Source organism: Athene cunicularia (assembly GCF_003259725.1).
Source record: "Athene cunicularia isolate RWA chromosome 11 unlocalized genomic scaffold, athCun1 chr11_part1, whole genome shotgun sequence".
NCBI classification, from domain to species: Eukaryota; Metazoa; Chordata; class Aves; order Strigiformes; family Strigidae; genus Athene; species Athene cunicularia.
This window is the reverse complement of record NW_020799113.1, coordinates 589,579-600,034: the sequence shown is the minus strand read 5'-3', so window position 1 is coordinate 600,034 and position 10,456 is coordinate 589,579.

The window sequence follows — 10,456 nt, the reverse complement described above, 5'->3', positions numbered from 1 at the left end:
CCGCAGCGAGAAAGTTGGCTCTCTGCCCTCGTACAACAAAAATACCAAATAATCATCGTAAATTTAGAGAATGGGCTTATGGAATGACCCCAAATGGCTTGTGGGCTGTGGAGAAAATACACCGTATAACCTTCGGGGGAAATGAAAGTGTCTCCTTTTCACTGAGGGGTTTTTGTTGGATTTTGAGGCACATTCTTTAGCATTCGGCTGGGCATTTGGGGCTAGCACAGACGCCATCTTCCAGTGACTGTGTTTTCCACCAGACACGCAGACCAAAAAAAAAAAAAAATTGTTATTCTTAAATTTTCTCCAGAGGAGTTTCCTCCCAAACTAGCTCTCATTAAAAAGATTACTCTTCAAAATAAAATTATTGAGTAAAATGTATTCCATGCTTTTTAAATCTAGGCATCCTGGCTCTTTTTTGCATCACTTCTTCCCCTGCACCCTGTAGGTAATGTGCTGTACCAAGGGCAGTAAAACCTCATGTCCCAAATAAGTTGTTCTGCAGCTACTGCTCTTGGTCAGTTCTCGACTGTGCTACCTGCTCCAGTAATTCTCTGTACTCAAGATATAGAACAGTCAGAGACTCTGCCATCTTAATTAAGCTAAAAATTATAAGTTATTTCCCTCCTATTATCCTAAAAATATTATCAGTCTCATGATCCTTTCTGCCTTCGCCAATAATGCAGCACTGAATTACTATTATTTTTAATATTTAACTGTTCGCTGCATTCATAATTATGAATACAGGCACCTACATTCCTTACAGAAAATCTGAGGAATTCCCAAATGATAGAAATTTGAAAGCCATCCCACCCACTCACCCACAAAGAACTGGAGAATCGGGATTTAGGGGTGTAACCAGTGGCACCAAGGCAGACACAGGTGTGGTTGGAAGGGACAGGAGAGGACTGGCAGGAACAGCATTGTCCTTAGGAAGGTGAGTTCCATGTAAAAAGCTGTGCTCCCACCAAAAAAACACCCCAAAACCCCCCACCCAACACATTAGATGCTCTACAGTCCCGTCATTAGGCTGAAAATTCAAGAATTTGACAATCATGAAGTGGAAAAAAAGCGTGGTTGCCCAGCTCATTACTGTGGTGTTAATGAAGACCCTTGGGCTGGGCGCCTTGAAGATAGGTGGGAGGGAGTTCTGATCTGGGATGACTGGTAACGACAAACGGCGGTAACGAACCTCCAGTGTGCTGGCAGCCTTTTATAGTGCATCTACAGAGACTTGGGGATGGGAAGCCAACCAAAACTTTAATCTCTGATTAAAAAAAGAAAATAAAAACAAAGAAAGAAAACAAGTGGGTTTTCTTAAATGTGTTTACACGCACACATGGAATTGCTGCTTTTTAACTGCTAGTAAAAACAGGATACATAGGCAGAGGTAGTACTTTTAGTAATAAATCCATGTACAGTAGCCCTGTAATCCATGATTTCACGCTCAGGGTAAAGGTAGTCTGGCACAACTATGAGTCACGCACAGTTTAAAATAATGGGAGAGGCTGTATGAGGAAAAAAATATTTAAAAAAAACCCATGAGAGGTCTGACAAGCAGCAAACCGAAAGATGTATTTAATTCTGATTTTGTTCTTGCGTTTCAAGCAAATTTCTCACCCTGCATTTGTCAGGCACATGATTTTGTGGCTGTAGAAAACAGGGTCACCCTGACACTGACAGAACTATTCAGACAGGATTTTTTTTTTCCTTTCCTCACTCTCATGAACGTGATACCAAACCAGTTTGGTTCAGAAGTGGAAGGAGATTGTCTCTAAAAAAATATGGCATTTTGGCAAAGCTAGTTTTGAGTTTGTAACCCGATCTGCAGCCCCAGTAAATTAAAACTTTTGACCTTCTTTCACTGGAGAATATGTCCCCAACTGTAAAGATCAGGAGTTCAGCATAATGCTCCATATTTGAATATTTGCTCAATGCACAACACAGCGAAACACCCAACTTCTTCCGCTGAGATCAGTCTGAACTGTCAGACCCATCCACAATTTAAATCCCTTCCAGCCTCACCCATTTTGGATGAGTTTCCTTTGATCAACACAAGCAAGTAATCCCCAGCGTGTCAGTGCTACAATTAACCCACTGTGTCCAATTCACAGATGACGCAAATCTATCACGGTGCTGCTTCGGGAACTTTAATTCCAGCTATTATTTCAACTGTCTACTTAAAGCCTTGATGCAATTGTGCAGTCAATGAAAAAAAAAAAAAAACCACAGAGAAATGAGGTTACTCCCTACTGTAGAATTTTCCATGGTTTATACTTATTAAATAAGTGAATGTACCCATATTTTTATTTATCAGTATTTATTGCTGAGAGGCATTGGCCAAAACAGAGCTAAATGCTGGGGAACAAGATTTATTTGATGTCCAGCAGATGACGGATATTTCCCCCCAGGGTGGGTTATTTATTTGCCTGGAGCTGTTGGCACGCACCAGTTTCTGAATCTTACAGGTAATTTTGAAAAACGTGGTTTGCTAGACTCTGAAAGAAAGCAGCATAGCTTGGTGAACACGCACAGCCGAGAGCAAAAGGTTTACCTACAGCTTTTTTAAATGCTCGTTGTGTCTTTGGTGGAGGAGCTTGAATGAAATCATTTATATTAGCTGCAATATCTGGCTGACTCCACTGATCTCCGTAATCAAACGCAAGAGATTTGGAGGGGAGAAGGCAAAGGGTGTGTGTGTGTGTGTGTGGGGAAAGCGTGTATAATTAAAACCTTGTTCTAATCCTGCTTTGATGCTTTTGCCAGGACAGGTTGGACTAGTCAAAAGCCCCAAACATTTTGGGTAGGTTTTTGTTTGGGTTTTTTTGAGTTTTTTTTATTCTGTCAGTGGCTGCAAAGCAGCAAAGTGGTTATTAGCCTTATAAGGTATCAAGGTAAATATTTCAGATCCCTTGTGAATTTCAGTCTCTCCCGACTCAGTTTATTTGTTCTTGTCAGTGGACAGTGAAGTTTTGTTTGTCGAAACCAGTTGGGGCAGAGAGTGACAGCACCAAGGCAAGGTGATTTATTTTCTGCTAGCCCGCCACTTCCCCCGCGCTTCTTCCCCAGCCTGCCCCCAGGGCCCCCACAGCCCTCCCGCCCCTGGACCCGGGATGGGCGACACCCCAGCACCTCGGGCACGCAGCTGTGGGGTGACCCTGCACAAACCCCGGCGGCGCCAGGGCTTTTCCTTCTGTCTTTTTTTACAGCTGTCTTGGGGCCCTGCTGTTGACCGATGTAAAGGAGCAACGCTGATTTCGGGGCCACGAGGATCCTTGTTGTGTCACTTTTGTCTGCAGTGGGGATCTTCCTTCCTCACAGGACCATGGGCTGTAGGTGCTGGTGGCTCCTAGGATGGGGACACACATGGTGTTGACCGCCCATGGCACATCCAGCGGGGCAGCTGGGGAGCAGCGGCCACCATGGGCATCGGGGCTGACGCCAACTCAAAGCACGCGCACAGCTTCATTCAATCCCAACTCCCAAGAGGGCGTGTAAAGCTACATGACTTCATTGCCCAAAACTCCGTTGCCAGATGGCATCTCTCCAGCTTGAAGGCAGAAGGGATGGAGAGCAGTTGAGGCAGTCAAGCTTCAAAATGTCTCTTTTTTTATTTTGTAGAGGTATTATTTTGTAGAGGATGTACTGAGAGTCTGGGATGGGTGTCGAATATAGAGCAGGCTGCTTTGCAAAAATTCAGCTTTCCTTTGCAAAAGCATTTGTTTAAAATGTAGGAGGGGTCTGATAGGAATAGACTTAAGGAAATTGGTCTGTTTAGCTTATTAAAAAGATCAAACAGAGACTTGATTACAGCACATAAGTATCTTCACCAAGGAAAAATAACATCTATTAAAGGTCTCTTTAATCTAGCTAAGAGAGGACAGCTGAATTCCAATGGCTGGAAGAAAAAGCCAAAGAAATTGAAATTGGTAATGAAGTATTTCATTTAATTCCATTCCCTCTGTGGGGAAGAACAAGGTTGGATAACAATGACAACAAACAATTGCTACCACCAAGGGTGCATAATGGGAGTGATCAGGAACGAAAACCTTTCTGGGTGACACGATTCATCAAGGCCAGGGATTGTGGGGAAAATACAAAGAGCGGTTGTGAAGCAGCAACTGGATCAGGAAGCTAAAAAAAAGCGAGGTAGAACTGATAGCAGAGCCCATCTTAATGGGTGGCACTGCACCGCTGATGGGGAAGAACGTCAGCCAACCCCATGGGTCCCAGGTAGTCCCCTCCCGGGACCAGGCATCACACCCAGCTCCCTGCACCTGCAGTCTCCACCTGGCACGATTCATTTGATACTCAAGGCTTATGTCCCTTCCCTCTGGTGCAGAGGTATTCTGCAAGATGCTCGTTCCTGGACTTCACTACAAAGACCTTTAGGTCGCTGCAACAACGAGGGGAGTTTCTTCTGATAGGCAAGAGTCTGGTCTGTAGCAGTGAGGTCTGTAGAGCAGAAAGGGGAATTCTGGGTGTATAAAACACAGAGCTGGGTTTGTGCGAACCAAGCAGAGATAGAGAGGGAGTGGCCCTGTCATTACATGTCTGTGCAGAAGCCAACAACCAGACCAGCTCTTCTCTCCTGTGAGGACATTTATCCTCACGGAGATTAGACTATGGACTCTCAACAGGGGGGGGGGGGGGGGGGTGATGATGTTGTTAAAAGACTAAAAGACTAAAAGAAAGTTTAGACTCTTTCTGTGGAAGACGCACCACTTGAGCAGACACTACCAAGCCCACCAGCAGGGCTTGCCTGGTTTTTGCCCCTTTTCAAGCCTCACATTCAGTTCTGCCCCAAAAGCATTTGACCGTGGACAGACTGCCCCCTCCTTCTCTTCAGGAGGAATAATCCTAGCAATAACATTTTAATCAGAGCTGTTGTGTATCACAGCCTAACACATCTTTCCCCGGGATTGGTGCAGAGACCCGTGGTTGTTTCCTAACCAGCTGCAGATGTGAAGCCGGCACAAGGAATATCATCATTGTGCCTTTGCAGAATCAGTAATAAATAATAAATTGTATATGGGAATAAAACCCTTCTTGGTAGCGACCTTGTGTTTGTTAAAACAGAAAACTGATATTTGGCAAGCCTTCTTGGTCGCTGTAGGATGGGACTTTATTTTTAGTTCAGGTGGTAATATAGGTTGGAGTGTAGCAGGGGAGGAAGGAGAGGGTGTCCCATGGAGGGGACCTCAGATAGGGGTGCGTGTGCCTCAGCTGTGTTGGGTGCTGCAGGATGGGAAGATGGGTGTGTATTCCCGATGACAGCAACTGGAAGAAATCGGAATAAAGACTGGAGCAAGAGAAGCGATCAACAAAAGAAGGGAGATACCAATCTCCATTCACAGGAGGTATCGAAATGTGGTGTCCAAAAAATGTCGCCGTGCAGATCTAGGCATACATATGATGGTGCATTATCAATATTTTCCACCACCACTCCTGAGTAGCAGCTCACACAAAGTCAGGATTGCCTAGTGATGTAAACAGAGATTTAAAATGCTCACTTCTATTCAAAGAGATGATGCTAACTTCCCCTAGGACGTGAATCATCCTGTTGCAATAATGTTATTCCGTGTGCACCGATAAGAGTTTATTAAACTGACCACCCTCTCCCAGCCCAGTTCAGCAAAATATTTAAGTCTCATGGACTGAAATGGAAAAGATTTGTGTTGAAAGTTGAGGATATCCTCAAGTACTTTGCTATGCTGTGTCTTTACCTGGAACTTACTTCACATCCTTAATGATGTGGGCAGAACTTGGCCCTTTTTTCCTCACAGTTTCCTTCTCCTTCCTTCATATTTGCTGATCTCCAGAAAATGTGTCGGTCACTTCATGTTCTCTCCTGTTTTGTGTGGTTTTCATTTCTTTATTTATTTCGGTACTTCCATGATGTAAACAAAAATCCCACAAGTAATGCAGAAAGAAGCTTAAGGTTCAAAATTCTTTCAGATGAAAAACACAAACGAATTATTCCCAACAGCACATTTTGAAGACTGAAATCTATAATTTAACCTGACGTTTTAAGTGTACATCACTTGAATTGCTGCCAGCTTCCTAGAGTGATTAGGTGACTTGAAAAAGGCAAATATTTTTTCATATGCTTCCACTGAATTGGAGGCTCTGCTGCTGAAAAGACTTCAATAATCCTGGCTGTATTTATTTCCTAAAGCCTCACTCATCATTGTCAAAATGTTATCAGCCATCCCTGGCTTTCTCTCCAGCCCAGAATTTAATTCCAATTATTAAAAAAAAAAAAAATCTCTTTCTGGAAATGAATCTTCTGCAGTACTCTATTTTTCACATGAGACTTAATCAATTATTAAATGGAATGTATTTGCCACATAACTGTTGCGCTTAAGCAAAACTGCTCTTGTGTGTTGGAGGAAGCCATGGCACAGGGCTCCAAGCTGGAGAGATGGAAGTACATGGTTCACGGAAAGCTGCAACAACACTCCGGGATCTTGGGCACAGGATACAAATCCTCTGCTGAGAACTGCATTGGAAGGACTGTTGGATGGGAAATAGCCTGTTCTTGACCTCTTCCTTTAATTGCAACTAGAAATGGAGAATTTGGTTCCACAAACATATTACTTTCCTCTAAAAAGCACCAGGGAGATGGTCCAGTCTCCCTTACTTGACCCCATCAGCAGCAGGGGAACTCAGTGCCTGCAAAAGTTGCAATAGGTTTGTCATCTACTAGATCCTTACATGATCTTGGCCTCAGTTATTTGTGATACCAATACATAGAAAGAGCATTTTGGGGCTTAGGAGAGGGCAATGGAAGAGGATCCACCAAGGGAAGCTCATCTTCAAAGCTGACAGTTCAGGATGGTGCTTTAGGCAGGGCCAGAATTCTCTTATTCTAGAAGTGTCTACGTAGTGATTTATACAGGATAACTTATAGGGACATAAATCCACACCTGTCCCTGTTTGGCTGTGGCTTCCTTGGAAGTAAAAGTTTTGCCCTTAACTCCAACAGGATGGGAGCTTCCCCTAAAAATACCCAAATAAAAAGAAAAATCTCAAGATGTTATTGAATATATTTTATTTCTTTCTGGTTGGTATTTCATGATGGCTGCTATCTGAAGCTGTGGAAACTGTTCTAGAGTAAATTCAGGTGCAAAGCCCCCGCATCTTTAGTTTGGTCCTAAATATCGGTCCTACACAGGACTGGGTGAGGGTTTGTAGCTGTTAGTTTGATTGTCACCTTAAAATATTTGGCTGGTGATCTTTAGTGCCTTGAATCACGAAGGCCTAAACGGAATTAAGATGTCTCTGAGGCACCCTGGGAAATCCCAGGTTTGCTGGCAGTATCAAGGTCAGGTTTCCATATCTTACGTGGTGAACTTTCAGTGACTTTTGGGATCGAGTGCTCCTACAGGCTGAACCTTCCCTGCCTGCAGTGGGAAAATTATAATGAAGGAGTCGGGTGCACCGAGGCATTGAGTTAGCACATTTATACCTTAGGGGGGTTTAAGGAGTTTGTGCCTGTTTTTACAGGGAGTTTTCCAGCCTACTTTGAACTACCTTAAAACAATAAAGTTCCCTTTTCAGCAGCTTGGTTTAATGGAAAGATTTACTGTATTTTCATTCTCCTGCTGAAAAGTGATAATGAAGCCAAGTTCAGAATTCGGTGTCAAAGGGAAGGTCTATTTAGGAGAATTAAAGGATCTAATAACGTTCATGCCACCTGGATGGCTTACAGGTGGGAGACGTGTGTAGTCCTTCGGTTTGGTACTAGTAGGGCACATTTTTATTAAAATTGTGCCGATGACAAAAATAACTTGCGGAAATTAAAATTTCCTAAGGTACTGAAGGGATCTAAATAAAACTTCGTAAGCTGAACACTTCAGCGCCGCTATATCAAAGGTTCTCCTGCCCGTGAAGGGCAACACAGAGTCCTGCCAATGTCGCTTGCACGCCCGGTCCTGGTGAAGATCAGGATATTTCTCTGCTGACACCAGCGACTCAACCAGGGCTTCAGCTACTCCTGTTAAACGATGGAAATTAATGAACAGTTATGCATGTGCTTATTTTAAAGCACGTGAGCTATTTACCGGCTTGAGTGCAACGGCTTAAATGCTTGACGTGAAGTGTAAGGGTTTTCAGGAAAGGAGATACAGTGGCAAAGAATAACTGTGCAAGGGTGCTCCCAGATTCTTTCACTGAGGAATCCATTGCCGTTTGCTTTTTGTACGTTCCCTCCCAAAAGTTTGTACTAGAAATGACCCGTTTTATGAACTGCCGTTTTCAGGTTTGAACCCTTTAATACCACACATAATGCTGGGTAAGGAATTTTAGCTTGCAGAAACCTCTGCAACAGCAGCGTCGAGAGCGTATCTTTTCAAAATCTCCCTTGCCCGCCCGGCGCTGACGGAAATAAGCAAAACAAGCCTGAAATTGGGTTTGTTAATTTTTTGACAAGTTTTAACTAAGCGCAGTGACAGGGAGCTTTGCAAGAGAAATTTTAGAAGCCCAGGAACCGAGGCATAATAAGCTGTCAGAGAAAAGATCAAGTAGCATTCTCTAATTCATCTAACCAACATCAATGTTCCAGCTAACAGTAGACAGTGTTAGCCAGATTCTTGCCCTTTTTATCTACGAAAAGCTACATTTATCAAAATAAGCAAAAAATGTGAGGTATGGAATGCAGTTCATTGGAGGGCAGGGCTTTATTGGTTGATTGGTAAATTGAAACACATGGAAAAGTGCTACATGTAGGAACACACTGCTGACTGTATTACTCATTTTTTATTGGTTAATCTCTAATAAGAACCAGCTGGTAATAAAGGACGGAGTTCATGGGAACCCACCCTTTGTTGAAAGCGAAGTTGGTGTCAATACTAGAAACACATGAGCACAAAGAAAACAGATGTAATTGGCTTCTGGAGGTCAGGTTATGTAAAGTCCTCAGTGAACAGAGGTGAGGTTTTGGCTTCAGAGAATGACAGGCTAAAATAGCCATTATTTCTCTGCCTGCAAGTGTGTGTGTCTCGGGAGGGGGGGGTAGCTGCCAAGACCTCTGTCTTGGGTAAGAATTGGGGCTTTGTGGTCCCCGGAAAACAGGGTCCTTCACCTGAAACATGCACTTACTGAAACAGGGAAAAATTGTTCTTTGGGGAAGGAAATCCGCAGCTTTGCCTCCAAAACACAGGTTAAAACCTGCTCTGAGGATTAAAAGAATTAATTTTTGGTAGGAAAAATGGTGATAAGACCTATATCTGCCTGTAGATATTCATGATGTCTGAAGCTCCAACACAAGTTTCAAGTTAAACAGACGCTTCAATAGTTTCTTGCACAATAACATCTATTTCTCCAATCGGAACATAAAATCGACTTGTTAAAGCTTTAATTTATAAAAAGGGTAGAGGCGAGGTTTTTTCTCTTTTTTTTTTTTCCCTCTGAGGGCAGCACTGTGCGTTACATAAAAAATGTTAATAGAGCAGGTTAGAAATTCAAAAAAATCAAACTGGCAATATCCTGGGTTTTACCACCACAGACTTTACTGGTGCGTTAGAACCGAGCTCGAGCTCTCTTGCACAGAAAGGATCCTTTAAGAACCTCAGAGGTAGGAATCTGCTCCTCAATTCGGATTTCTCCATCCTCTCTATAACAAGATGCCAAGCAAATGATTCACATGAGTAATGTGGGCAACAAATGAATTTTCAGACTCAGCCTTTGTTCAGAATTATTAGCCAAAAATACGTCGGGCTCGAGGATTGCCTGGGAGGAGTTTGGCAGTGACGGTTCGAAATCCAGACATTGTAGGTGACATTTGAGCAGTCATGTGGTGGCAGCTCTGCCCTGCGGTTGGCTCAGTGTAATCCTCCGAATCAGGATTCTGTTGTGAATAGTTGTGGTTTGGAGTTCAAACTTCATTTTCTTCAAACATTCTCTAACGCTCAAGTCAAATACACTCTTTCCTGCCTGCAGGCTTCTTTGCTGGAATACCACTTGCAAGCAAATGCAATCCAGGCGAAATCCAGATCCAGTCATCAATACTGTTCTACATTTACACCAGAAAAACTGCAGACCCTTGTGCTTGGTTTAATTCTCATGAGAACTGCAGCAATGTCTAAAAAAAGAAAAAAAAAAAAAAAAAGCCCAGGGAACAAAAGGAAAGGAACACTTTATTTCTGCATGCAGTTAAATCAGATCCTTTTTATAAAATATAGATTCTTCATTTCTTCTCTGACTTCAGTGACAGAGACCTTAGAAAACACACAAATTATGCAGATTTTCTTTTGGAAACTATTGTTTTTTTCCTTTTCTATACCACAGTTGTGTCTTTTAAAGAAAGCTCATTAAAATGATATGTACTTTGAAGAGAAGATAAAGTTGTAACTGTTTCACCCCCTCTGTGAACAGCCTGAAGTATTGTTTGTTGCCCACCAAAAGAGGTGGATCTCTACAGTGAAGGGTTCGGTGCCACTGCTCCTTGTGC